The 14540-nt window shown below is 38.0% G+C and overlaps 1 long non-coding RNA gene across 2 annotated transcripts in view; it reads right to left on the reverse strand.

Moving 5' to 3' along the window:
- The window catches only part of LOC128853495 (uncharacterized), a 63245-nt gene extending 52431 nt beyond the window's left edge, over positions 1 to 10814 (reverse strand). For both annotated transcript variants that reach the window (XR_008452064.1, XR_008452065.1), the window contains exons 1-2: positions 10731 to 10814; positions 8227 to 8388 (exon numbers count right to left, since the gene is read on the reverse strand). This is a non-coding gene — a long non-coding RNA (uncharacterized LOC128853495). The remainder of the gene's footprint in view (positions 1 to 8226; positions 8389 to 10730) is intronic.
- Positions 10815 to 14540: the final 3726 nt, after the last annotated feature.

Genomic DNA, 14540 nt, shown 5'->3' on the forward strand with positions numbered 1-14540 from the left:
ATCCAAATCATGAAATCATAAAAAACACAGTGCTCTAGTAATTAATAAAAAATAATTAATTGATGAATTAGTCTTGTCCACAAACACTTGCTTCTCAACAGCACCACGTAAAGACCAATTAAGACTGGGCAGAGAAAGAAGGCAGCACATCTTTTAAAACCCCCTGAAGATAACGGTCATACGCTATAGCTGGATGCCATTTGGAAGCTACGCGTAAGAATAAAGGGAGATGGCTGGAGAGTCCGTGTGTGTGTATATATGTATGTATTACAGAATATTAAGATATAGACATAAAATACAAACCAAAAAGGCTGACAATCTTCAGGACAGATGGCTGGCTCCTACATTTTTGCCAGGATGTGGCTTCCTGTCTTCAATTATGACTAGATTTGTCACATTCTGATTATGTATTGATATGAAATTGTTACATCCAATGATATAACGAAAAATACGCTCCTAATAAGCAAAAATTACATTAAAATAATGACAAACTCTTCCTGTTAGAAAACTTTATGCATCTCTACGTGTATTTTCTGAAATGTAAAAGCAAGTCAGAGAAGTAGAGTGGGAAAGCATATTTCTAAATAGGCATAATATATGCACTACTCACTCAGTCTTGTTTTAAAGAGAGCCAAATTATGATAGAAATAAAAATAGATGGTAAGTAAAAAATAATACAAAATCATTCCAAAGACAAAATGCAAACACACACACCATACAGTTCCAGTAATAAATTGGAAATTACGCAATATATGAAAAATAGAATCATTACTTGGGCTGCCACTAATTCCATTGACAGCTTCTCTATCTATTGATTGTGTAGAAGTCTAAAATAGCAAGTAAAACTTTCTTTTCTTCATGTATATAAGAGCAACTACTACAGAAATCCTCAAAACGGGCCTAATGCTACTCTTACAGTTAAAAAAAAATGTCCCAGGAGAAACATATTTAGGCAACAATAAAGCAATTTTGAAAAATCTGTGAAGAAACATAACTGGCAAACAAATGAATTGCTTTGGTGCAGAGGATACCTGGGGAGAACTGAAAGGTGGAAGCTTTTCTGAAGCCACAGACAGGACTGAAGGCATGAGTATACGGTTAGTGTTTATTCTCTCCATGTGAATTTTGTCCTGTATTATATCAAGAAAGCAATCAATAGGAGTTTTTAATTCTGCATTTTCCTGCCCTTCTGAATGCATTCTTCCTATTCGATTGCACCATCTGGTTGGCAATTTGCCTATGTGTCCTTCCTGCTTTCTCAGAAACTAAGTGTGGATGTTCTTAGGAAAGAAATGGGAGACATTGCCCCTCAAAGAGTTGCCCGCACCATTCTAATTCTGCTCCCATTCTTGCCTCATCTCTTCCATCAGCACGTTTCTTACTTCTCAGCATCACTGCAGCCACGTGCTGCATTGCTTTCAGTAGTGGTGATATCAAATGTTTACATTTCAAAATGGTTATCAAAGGAAGTTTTCCATGTGTTTCCTCTGCAAATGAAGGAGATTTGCGGTTGGTTTATGTTTGTGTTGCTCAAGGTGCATTGCACTGCTGTATTTTAATACATATGGTGTATCCGGACACCTGCTTCTTCCCTTACTCTGTTCTCCATTTTTAACTACTTGTATTTTGTAATAAGTCTACGGTTTAGCAACTTATTTTCCACACATTTATTTTTATGTTATTTATAAGATTTTGTCACAGAAACACCAGTCCTTCAAGATAAGGACAACGTTCTGACAATGCACCCAGACAGTTCTTTTTCTGTTTTTACATCTATATATGTATCTTTAAAAGGTGTCAGCAAAATAGTGGCTCTGCTTCCTCTACAGCCCTCCCTTTAACCACGAGAGAGCCATGAGACACCATGAGAGACGCGGCACTGTTTCACAGTTCCTAGCTGTGCCCTTCAGTGCTGGAGGGCTTCCTACAACTCCAGACCTCACACCAGGGCTACGCGCACATAAAGGGAATCCAGCTCACAGTTCATAGCCCTCTCTCCAACAGACCGGGGAGAGCTCAGGTCGTATATTCCCTTGTCTTAGGCTTGCCACAGCAAAGGCAATAACATTTTCCAAATACATCGAAAGCAAATGGGAGATACCCAGGACTGCCACCTATTTAGAGAGTAAACATTTTTGGGAGTATGAAAGGTGCAGTGTTAGTTGCCACCTGTTAGGGTCATACACGGGCAAACAAACCGTTTCTTCCAGCCCAGGTCAAGAGCACTGCGGCACTTGGCTCTCACAAACCACAGATATTAGAGAACACTCCTGATGAACATATTTGTGAAGATCCAGATACACAGATTTTGCTGCACTGTTTATGTTTTCTTACCCACTAACTGCACCTCTGGAAAGACTTCTCCAGACCAGCAAGAAGCTGTTTAAAGGCTTAAGGTTAAAACCTTAAGAAGTCTTAGCTAGGAGACAAGCACTAGTATAAAATCCAGATATCGCAGTTCAGTTTGCACCTAATCCCACTTTATGGGCTACGACTGCCAGCGTCAGAGCCATCAACGGTTCCCTCACAGAGAGCTCCTTACGTACTTAAGGTTTACTTTCGGGCATGCCTAGAAGCACTCACTCTTCACTGATAAACTCAGTGCTGGGGTCAGACCTCAATCCTCACAGGATTCACAAGCATGCTTTTGCCTATCACACTGCTTGTGATAGGTGTTCATCACACATCTAAGTACAAAATACAAAATACACACATCTCCTTACAAAATACAGAGTTGGGAGACAGGATGGTAGCATACCATTGTATTTTGAGCTAACAGATACCCACTGTTCATGTCGTATATGTTGATCAACACACCACTCTTCTGGCTGCAACACTCGTTTCTTTCCATCTTCTCTTCAAGTATTGCAATAAAAATTACAACCCACAAGTCATAAATAGAACCTATTCATTCCGTTTAGGTGACTACAAGAATGCGGTGCTCCATGAGCAGAGGAATTTATGAAGCTGCCTTCGGTATGCCTGGGGAAATCCCTGAGACTCACACACCTCAGCAAAACCAGCTTTTTTCCCTTTCCTCACGAACGCCTTCTTTGACCTACTCTTTACACATAACATTTACGTCTCTGCACATCTCCGAGTCTCCCTACTCTCCCCGTAGAACCAAGAGTCTCAAACTGCTGGCTGGCACAGAGACAGTCTCTTCTCATTTCTGAGCTACTTATGAGTTAGTTGGGTGCCGCAATCTTTGCCGAGTATTTTTCTAACTGGCTCTTTGTTACCCTGACATAAATAATCATGACAATTGGTAGTTTTTGATTGGAAATGCTCTTGGTTTCCCATTGAAAGGCTCTTGGTTATGCCAAAGCAGTGCAATTGGCAACAATTGATATGTTGAACACTGTTGCGTACAGTTACGTCTGTGAAAGCTCTTGCAATCCTGAAGGAATGCAAATAGTTTCAACGGGATGCAACATATATTTAAATATGCAGTGATTATAAAATAAATGCAGAACGCTTAAACACATCCTGAGTGCAAAACAACAGTTTTCAGCATTAAAAACACAAGTATTTACCATATTTAAGATACCCATAGTGCCTTAAATGGAATCATTATTCTACATTCCAACTATTGAGACATACTGCAATATCCAATACGCCAGAGCACTGCAACTGTTGGTAAATTATTACTTTCTAATGGGAAACCCTGTACACGTTAAAAATATGATACTCTCCCTAATCCTATGTAGCTAAAAATATCTTATACAGATCATGAAGATTTAGAAACCTCTGAAAAACAGATGTGCCAAGCAACCCACTAAAAGCAAGCATACATTGAATTTATTTATTAATTTATACAGCGCCCATCTCAAAGCCGAGTCTGGAATCCTGTACAGAATAAACAAAAATTAAACCAAACTGGGCTCAGAGCCAAAAGAAATCAGTCGTACCGATAAAAGTGGGGGAGGGACGAAGAAAACCGTTCCAAAAAGATGCATACAGGTCTCCAGATACTGTGGTACCTTAATGGACACATCACAATATCAATACTGGAAGTAATAGAATTAAAATTTACAGCAAGGATAGAAATATTGGAGGGGGAAAAAAGAGAGTAATTATGACAGAGTTAGTTTACAGCTATTGAAGGCCACCATACAGAGGCAATTACAGTGGAGGAAATATAAACTCGGGGATTTTGAATGAAAATTGAGTACATATACTGTCACACAACATCTATAAGGTTTCAGGTCTACTATTGATCATATTGCATTTTATTCTCTGTTTGTAACACGTAACAACAAGAAAACATTGCAAATACTGTGTGAGGGCTTTCTGGTGGGTATTCCCTCAAAGAGAGGAACTCGCATTCTATCACTGTCCTCCTTCCCATATTTTATTTATGGCGCATCAGAGTTTTTAGTCCTTTTATAAATTTTGATGGCTTAGATGAATAATGATGAGGTAGCTGCCTAAATACAGAGCTCCTACGAAGAAACGCCTCTGAGATGGAGAGGACGATGAAGCAGCACATCTGACTTTCAAAAGGCACAAAGACCAGGCTGCACAACTAAAATGGATTTGGCTGTGCATCCTCTCCTGATTTTGACTCTTTTTTTATTACTATGTTATTTTACCCATATCAGTGGGGGTGAGACAACAGGTTTTTCCTGGTATTCTCTCTCCCAGGGTAGCCCAGTATCAGCTCTGTTCATGACACACAGAATTCTACGTGTTTATTCACTGAAGACATTTTCAGTGACTCCAACCCACCTACTCAGTTTTTCAGTCTCTGTCAAAACAATCTCCTCCTCAAAAAACTAATGAAAACTTTAGCAAAAGGTTCAGATTTCCTTAGCATGGAACAAGATTTCGAAGTCAAATTTAACAACCAAATCCCAATCACAAAAAATCATAAGTTTTTTCCTTCATCACTTAATGGTATTGAAGTATATTTAAGTAGGTGTTTTACTGAGTGTGCATGATATAGCAATACTACCAAAAATATCAATGCTACCGACATTGAGCCCTGGAGAAACTGAACACAGCTGAAACATGGAAAAATAGGTATGCTATAAAAAGTTGCAAAGGTTGCATAGTAATCAATAATGTGTGGGCTTAACTCAATTAATTCATTTCACCTTGCATAGAATATTAATACACTCAGAACCATTATCCTGGAAAGAAACCAAAATTGCTTAAAATACATAATTTTTAAAATATTGTTTTCAACGTCTTTCCACTTCATTTAGCATCCTGAAAATTGCTAGCTAAATTGTCTAACAATACAACTCTAAAGGAACATGCTATCCCAGCTTTCTTCCCAATAATTATTATGAAAATATATCCCAAATTAATAGTTTAAGTCAAAATCCTTGACAGCATCACACAAAGCCCTCACAATAAACATTGTATTTTGTTTGAAGCGTTGATGTCGGTACCTAAGTATTTATTTCTAACACTAAGTCTGCTTTCTCACTTACATGTTAAGTTTTCCAGGGAGGAACCTTCCCCTCGTGCCTCTCCAGGTAGCTACACCACAGAAACGTTCACAAAGAAAGCAGAGTATGAACAGTGGACAGTAAATATCACCCGGGAACATGCCTCAACCAGGAAAGCAAAAAGAACAAGTAACTTGTCACTCAACAGCGTTTACTGCCTTGTGCTAACGGAGTTTTGGTCCCGCAGAAACAAACAGTGCTCTGATCATGCAGTGAGCGTTGGATCACCGCGAGTATAAACAAGGGAGATGAATTAAAGATGCTAACTTCTGTCTCACCTTACATAGGTATCTACTAACTTTGGAAGTACTAACTTTGCAACTCTAGGATGTTCTTTTAATGCAGCTCTATGTATGTAATAATAAAGCATGTACCTATTTAACTGATTTTTATGGAAGAGAACACCTGATGAATTAGAAGCATGCAGTCATGAAAAGCCAATGGCGTGCCAGCTGTGATGACGGCTGTGGCATTGGCCATAGTTTACAGGTCTGAATTGCTATTTATTAACATTAATTTCCCAGCGTGCAACCATTTTTTTTCAGGCACTTTCTGAGGTCGATTATTGTACAAAGTAGCTTAGACCTGTTTTCAGATGGAGCCTGTTCAAAATCTCATTACTGAAAATGGGAACAGTTCAACCGATGTGGATTGAAATCAATGGATTTTGCGAGAGCGTCCATATTTCTGAATGCATAAGCTACAACTCAGCCAGGTGCTTACGTATGTGCATACTAATTGCATACTAATAGTCCTTCTAATATCACTGAGATTACTCATGTTCTTGAAATGAATCATACACATCTATAATGCCAAGAGCTCACACTAAAAACTTAAAAGTAGAGACGGGAAAGACCAGTAATATGATAAGCAATAGATATGTCCTTACCTCAAAGGCAATGGAAATTGAAGATAGGAAACAGAAGAGTTTTTCATTCTCTTTTGCCACAATGGCTCAGCAAGACCTTTTGTGCTCCTATCTCTTGCAGCTAGTGGCACACGGGGATCTTGCCTATTAAGCAATATATTGGTAATCATGCTCCTGAATACAGTTTACAGCAGTGGAAAAGAGGATCTGAGATATGCCCATTTCTCGTTTGGTACAAATGAAAAGCGCACCATTTAACTAATGGTCTTCACTAGACAACACCATAGGAAAAGTGAGTTCTCGTTTATAGAGCAGCGTATGCATAAACAAACACAGCTGAACTCAGTTTGACCAACGATGTAGCAAATGCGTCAATATAATCCATTGTATAAATGTTGGGCCCGAGCCTGCAAAACCTCAATTATGCTAATAATCCCACAAATATAGAGCCTAGATTAAAAGATACGCGTAAAATCCCTTCAGAGTTTGGGATTTTAAGTCCATCATTTTGGAGAGAGATAGCGTTCACATAAACAGCCAAACTTCTGGGGCACTCGCTAGAGTCAAAGTGCAAAGCCCTGAGGGTTTGACCACTGTCCTGCTGGCAAAGAACACACTCTGTGAAGCAATCAATCCCTTTTTCAGAATTAGATGATCATCCCTGAGTACACTCCAGCTGCTTAAAATTTTCAAAAGCTTTCTAGCTCTTTTGATTTACTACTTTTCTGGGGTCTATCAACTGCTTTTAGTCTCTTGGCGCACACTCAAATTCATCGGGGTAGGAGCGTGAACCCAGTGATCTCGGCATCTAGAATTCTGTCTGAAAAAGCCAAATACCTTTCTTACGATCACAATCGGTCCAACCTTTCAATACACAGAACTGTTCTCTCCTGCAGTGTGAGCACAGAGAAATAACCGTTCTCTCAATGCAGCGCACACACAGACAACCCCACTATGCTTTGTTTGCTGTGTCACACTTAACCTCCCTGTTTTAAAACCAATGCTTCCTCTATACAATAGTAATTGGAAATGGCCTTCGACAGCCCCTCCAGAACACAATTATATTATATAATGATACCCGAGAATTAGCAAGAAACTGTATCACCTTGTTTGTCCATAATGACAGCAAATGATGAATGAGGAAACCTGATCCCAGCTAATGCCTTTCTGACCACCAAAATTCACTAAATGGATGATCCTAATTGCTTCCTAGTGCTCCTGAAATACCATATTCACAAAACTTTTTCTGTAATCTATATGGATAGTTCTATTTAAAGATAAAATCCATCTGCGTATGCTTCAGGCCTTACTTTAATGAAATTCTACCCTTACTGCAGATATGGCCACACAGAAACCACAGGAGTGACATTACAGACACAGTTTTTCACTTCAGTAAAACGTTGTTTTCAAGGAAAAAATGATGCCTTCCTAAAGTGATCAACCTTGAACTATCGAGAGCTAAAACACTAATCCCTCCTTTGCCAAACCCTGGGGATTTCACCGATTTCACAACTGTTCGCATAAGTTTTCTTTGAAGTATTCAGAATAACCACAAACCCCACTTTACACACGGCACATCTTTGTTTTGCTTTCTTCCATTAGATTTTATTTAGGGACCGATACTTAAAAAAAAAAAACATTCCCACCTCAAATTGCAAATATTATTTGTAACTAAGATTCATGCCAAAAGGCACTATGAATATTAATCTGTTAATTGCTTTAACTGACAAAGAATCTAAGTATATTTAAGGTTCCCAATTCTGCGATCTCCTATGACCAATAGCAAACTTACCATAAATTGCAGTTCTCACTACTGGGGCAAAGCACCACTTTTCACAAAGACGGGCAATTGTCAGTCATTCCAACATCCCAGTCATTTTGCTATTTAACCTGTTTTACCTTGCAAGCGTAAAGTCTGCTGCTCTCCCATGCCTTGAGCACACTTGGAACTACAGCGCTGCCACACAGTGAACGTGCCCGTCGCTCGCTGCCACAGTCCAGAAGCCATTTGGGCACAGGTGTCGGTTCCTTGTCAGCCTCCAGGGCCAATAAATGGAATCTCTGCAATGTAAAATGAGACAATACATTCACAAAGTCATTAGGTTTTCCCAGAACAAACTAAGCTCCAAAATAAATGCATTTCAAGCCTTATAACACTCCTGTATTCATAAGGCTCGTTACTGGTTTTAATTTTGCTCGCTGCTTATTTACTGTTTACTCTCTTGCTTTACTGCCGTGGTGAAATTGCTGTTAATTGATACACTGACTTGAAAGACAAAAAAAAAAGGAACGCAGTTCCAGAGGTTCTTGGCCCCTAACTAATCCCACCATAGATTCACTGCTGCCAATGTGGCACCACGTTAAAAGGTTAAAAGAAAGCCTTCCAAATTTCTGTATCCTCTTCAATCTCTCCTGTCAATCTTCTAAAGTGGATTTTTGGCAGTGAAAGAAGCCACCTCTATCCTGTGACAAAATACTTTTGACAGAAGTAATGACCTTACAAGCAAAATATGATGTCTCTAATGACTGCAGTTGACTTAGAATGAATCGCACAGAAACAAACTTCCTCTGAAGAACGAGAAACACAACTTCCCCCACAGAACAATTTTATATTCTTCAACAGCAGGATTATCCCAGACTCTCATACATTAGCTTTGCACGATTCTTCAGTGATTTTGGAATAGCATTCCCCAGGGACAGACAGTCCCACTCCCCACATGTCGCTCAGGCACTTCGCTTGGGTTCATTCCTACTAATGAACCGCATTCTACTTACATCGAAAAATCTTTGCTGTTCCTTGAAAATCCCACTGAACGTCCCTCAAGCTGCTTCCTTACCCCAGTGCCACCTGCACCCATCTCCACCGACAGTGGTACCAGCTTACATCTCTCTGGCTACACAGATGCCAGCTTTGCTCTGTCTCAGAACACATCAACAAACCCAGTCTGTTCCATGCATAATTTCATGAGGCTGAACCCCCATATCTTATGGTGGCTTAAAATCTGCTTGTCTAGGCAAACTTATTTGCAAATTCGCATAGGCTTTTGGGCATGCTGTGTTGTGAACATACGCTTTTAATGTTTGCATTCCTTTTAGTTCAGACTCATTCTAATGCACAATATTGCAAAAAACCCCTCCATGACCAGTAAATTATGCAGTAAAACAACTACAATCAGCTGATAACAATAAAGAATGGTGTGCGATTGTTCATTTCCTTAGCAAGAAAACAATCAATTTAGCAAAACAACAAAATCAATGAAATATCAGCCATTCCCCAGCCACCGCTCGCTCCCTCTCCTCTGAACTCTGGATCCTTTCATTCTGCGGCGGCAGAAATGACAAGAGGCAGATTGGAAACGATGGTCACAGCGCACCTTCACCTCCTCTCCAGAGCAAGACCAGCAGATTGGATTTCTAAGGGTAAAGGAGTACAGAAAACCCACACTCTGCTCTTTCAAGGAAACATAATTTGACCAACACACAAAATACAGTATTTGTCCACAGACAGTGGAGAAAAACCTGTCACATTGTGCTCTACCAGACAGCAAACAATGAGTGGAACTCAAAATACTTGGTATTGCAAATGAAATAATAATTGACTGCTGAGTTACAATAGCATTTTTAGCTTTGTGACCAAACACGTTATGTTGTCAGTTGCAAACCTGTGATTTCTTTTGCCTATCAGAACAAAACGCCCAATCAACCCCCTAACAACACATTTAATAGAGGGTCGTGCGAGTGCTCACACAGAGTCCACGTGTGTTAAGAAATCTGCAGGCCTAGTACGTCTTTAATCCAGTAAAAATCTTGACATAATTTGTGAGGGTGGCTCTTAGAAACGTATCTCCTGACAGTTACCACATCCCTTGATGTGAGACGCCCCGGGATTCTTACACCCCAATATTCATCAGTTATTTTTCAATCTGCGCTGCTATTATCTCATAATTACCAATCCTTACTTTTCATAGTTAATAATTGTTGTGAACATATTTTAATACAACAGTGATTTGTATCAAATTCAAATAAATGGAAATTAATCAAATTCAACTTATCTGAATATTTTCTCGTTGCTGTAAGTTAAGATTAAGGTAATAACTTTGTTTTCAAGTATACCAGTGACGTTACTACTAAAACTTATTTTTGCAGTTCTTTCATAATAATTTGCTTTCAATAACCACATCTTCTGCTAACCTTCACTAGCAACTAAACACATTTTAATAACGCCTTATACCTAAGTATCAATACCGCATTCACCTTTTCAATTGGCTTTTAATTCTGCAGCTTTAAGTGTAAAGTCTGTCAGATCAGCTGACAAAAAGAGAAACATTTTACAAGGTTAACCCATTCCTTTGGAACTTTGCAAGCTACGGAAAGGTATTCTTGGAGAAATAAAATGCTTAGACCTTTTAGGTGAAGAAGGCTTGAAACGCAGACCGATTGCTCACAGGGCTTCATCCTGCCTCCAGTAAAGCTTTTGGAAGTTACTCATCACCTGCAATGCGGTTGAGACATTGGAACATCAATAGTAGCTTTCTAAAAATTTTAGCAATAAAAAGGTTTGAGTTTGAAAACTTTTGCAACCCAAGTCAATGTTTTCTATGAAATCTCTGCAACACTCGCACAGTGACAAAACCCACACGCTGCACTGCTAAGAACAGTCTGAGGCACTGGATGCGATGCTTTTTAACACCACGTTTTCAGTTATTACTATAAAATTGTAATTAGATAGTAAATTACAATGTTAATATTCACTTTGAACAAATAAGTGTTTGTAGTTGTAGAACTGGGCATTATTATGGCAGCACAGGGACCTATTCACCAAGTAAGACATAGACTTTCTTCATAAAAGTTATTCTATTCTGTAGTTTCTTCTTATGAACTTGCATGAAATGCTGGTTTTTATGTGCACTATTTGCTGAAGTCATCTTCGCCAGCATCAAGATCTATATTTCCCTTTGGGGAAGTGCCAAAAAAAGCATTTTTCTCATCTGGTTCCACTACCTAAAAAATACACAGAACTGAAAGAAACATTTCTCCCTGTACAGAAAAAAGATTATGTAAATGACAAACTTTAACTCTGATCAGCTGTACAGGAACTTTGGCTTTTCTTTCTCTACTGGAAAAAAAGTTACACTAATAATGTTTACGTGATATAATAAACTACATTTTAGTATAGTAATAATATATTATAAATTATATGTACTTTATGTATGTTACATATGCCTCATAGACACTGCACAGACATTATTACTATACAATAATTTAATGCTATAATATTATACTGTAATATACTTGAACACATATGATAATACATATTGCACCTTGAATACCAGTGATGTTTAAAAATATCAAACCCTTGCTTGGTATCAATTATTCTCACTGTAATTTTCCTCTTACCTTCCCCCCATCCAGGAATAGTTCATTCTGCAGTTCCAAAGTTACGCTGGAACACATGAAACAATATTTGTCAGTTTGAAAACAAGGAAAAGTTGAAAATACTCTCTAGTCATTATGTCAAATCAGTTGCAATGTATTCTGCATATCCACTGTTTAAGAAAAGTTGGAATTTGGTTCTAGGAATGTTTTTTTTTGACTGCCTCTGAAAACATGTTAGAAGGCAGTTCAGCGATGAACTTTAGCAAGTTATGTTACGGTGATGTAAAGAGCAGTTTTTACCACGAGCCAGAGGCCTCATGGAATCGTTAAGGTTGGAATGTCTCTCTTCTCCAAAGGACAGACAGGCTTCACTACGCACAGTGAGAAAGGCACGCATAGAGATGTCTCATTCCACGGGTATATCTTGTCGGAGATTTGCAAGAAAACAAAGTCTGGATCCCTTTGGAATGCTGGGAATCATGACTTTCCAGCCTCAGAAAGCTGTCAACCATGCAATAACCACAGCCCTTCCACACAGAAAACTGGCAGGACTGAAAACGGACACAGCGTTTCTCCATTTGGCATAAAAGGGAATAAAAGAGTTCTAAGAGAGTTGGATTTTAAAGCCACGGTGATTGATTGACATTGCTCATAGGTTCAGAGCATTAGGATAAGGCCCAGGAGAGATGGATGAGCAAGCAGAGAGGAGGTAAGGCTGCCAAAAGGTGCACCATAAGTACATTTATCACACGGGTTTACAATTTATCTTGCACATCTCCAATTTTTCATATAGCCCCCATTTGTAATCACCATGTAAAAAATTAGGGAGGCATGTGATAAATTAAGTTGTGAATTGTGATTTCTAATAAGTTAATCGTTTATCTATGCAATTTAAATTTAAATTCTAATCACATCTAGTCTTTCCGGATGCAAAAGATCAAAGGAAAACACATGAGGATGACCAAAATGAGAAAAATTAACAATAGAAAATGTATTTCATCAATGTAAATGCACTTTCATAATCTAATTTCTTGATCCATTATTTCTACAATAAATAATTTTCACTGTATAACTGAAGATCCCAGAATTGCAAACCAAACTGGAAATTTTGTGACTAAAATGAAGTGTCTGTTAAACCGAACTGCCTTTGGGTAGTTCCATTGCCTTATTGACCCATTAATCCATTTCCTCAGGACTTAGCACATTCCAAAATGCCTCAGCCATTTCTTTTTAATATGCCATTCAAAGAAAGGTTTTTTCCTTCTTTTAAACCGCAGCCATTCTGGAATCCTGAAGAACATATTAATATTTTTCTCCCTCCATTCATTTTGTTCTTAAAATAATAACACTGGTACTAATTGCACTTTAGCAACTCACTATGTAACTAAAACTACTGCATCATCAACTAAAAAATAATTACAAGCTAAGTATTTAACCAGTTTGGATAAAATCCATTATTTTCATTAATGGATCTCATTTTTATTTGATTGGGTTTTTTTACTATCATATTAAAAGTGCATTTTTTATTGTTTTTCCTAATGCAATTCGGTTTGATATGCTTAGAATGAATGCAATAGTTATTGTTTTAATTATATTTTTTTCATTTTGTTTTTTACCCTGCTCCTGTTCCCGTTATTTACTACTTCTAAGATCAGTATCATACCATTTACTGCATACACAAGAGCACAGGCACTAAACAAGCATATGGATACGCATAAAAACCTTTACATATACACACACTTTTTAGAAATCTATAACAACTTTCATTCTTTCTGCTGTTGGAAAGAAGTGCTGTAGATCTAAATAGTAAATAGTTGCTAAATTGCTATAAAAGCCTTAGAAATATTTACAAATGTTAAACTGCCCTCCCCACCCCAAATGATTGAGCCCATTTACTCAACGAAATTAAGCAAACTCGCATTCCAAATTGCAATATGAAGTTGAACTCCATCTGATACTTAAAAGACCGTAAAATATTAAAACCACTTGTTCAAATATTTGAGTCGTGTAAATTCCAGGAGAACGAAGAGTAGAGTTTCCAACATAAATAGTCGTGACTGTCAATTCTTGTAGGTGAAAGTAACGTGTGGGATGACAGAGAGGAAAATCTTAAGAGCCAGGCTCTGCTCTTCATTCCCATGTAATTTCTACAGGAGTGTTATCATTGACTTCTGTGGAAAGATTTAATCATGAGATCTTAAAATATAAGATGCAATGGATATTAGCTTAATTTTTGCTTTCTCAGGTAGTTGTTTACAAATCTTAAGGTATGATATAATCCTTCTCTGCTGTATCTCCAAAAAGATAATGTTTTGGACTGTCTGTTAAAAGAAAAAGAACCTTTTTTCAGGCTCTTCTTATGAGCCCGATACCCAGGTACAGTCATGAGCCTTGTAGACAGTCATCTACTGCATAGAGAAAAAACATCTGGAGGGGAAAAAGAATAATAGTTCTCAAATTACTGTCTGTGAGAGCGAAATTGAGTCTTCAGGAAGGTAGTTATGGTTGCACACAAAACATGGAGCAATGCCAGTTTATACCAATTAAAGATTTGATCTGAATTGCTTATAGTAACTTTCCCAGGATTACAGTTTGTCTCTGTATTTCTCTCCTCATCGTAACAGAACGATGCTTCGCATTACATCAATGTTAAAAAAAACCCCTCTCAGTGAAAGTAAAATTAATTATTCACAGCTAATAGAATACTCAGTATCACTAAAGATTAATTACTGCTATTTTGAGGGCTTCTGACATACCGGTAAGATGATGTGCACTGAGCACATACAAGGAAATCAAAGAATTAAAGATAGCAGAATCAACATATTTACGGGTATTAT

Source organism: Cuculus canorus, chromosome 13 (genome assembly GCF_017976375.1).
Source record: "Cuculus canorus isolate bCucCan1 chromosome 13, bCucCan1.pri, whole genome shotgun sequence".
NCBI classification, from domain to species: Eukaryota; Metazoa; Chordata; class Aves; order Cuculiformes; family Cuculidae; genus Cuculus; species Cuculus canorus.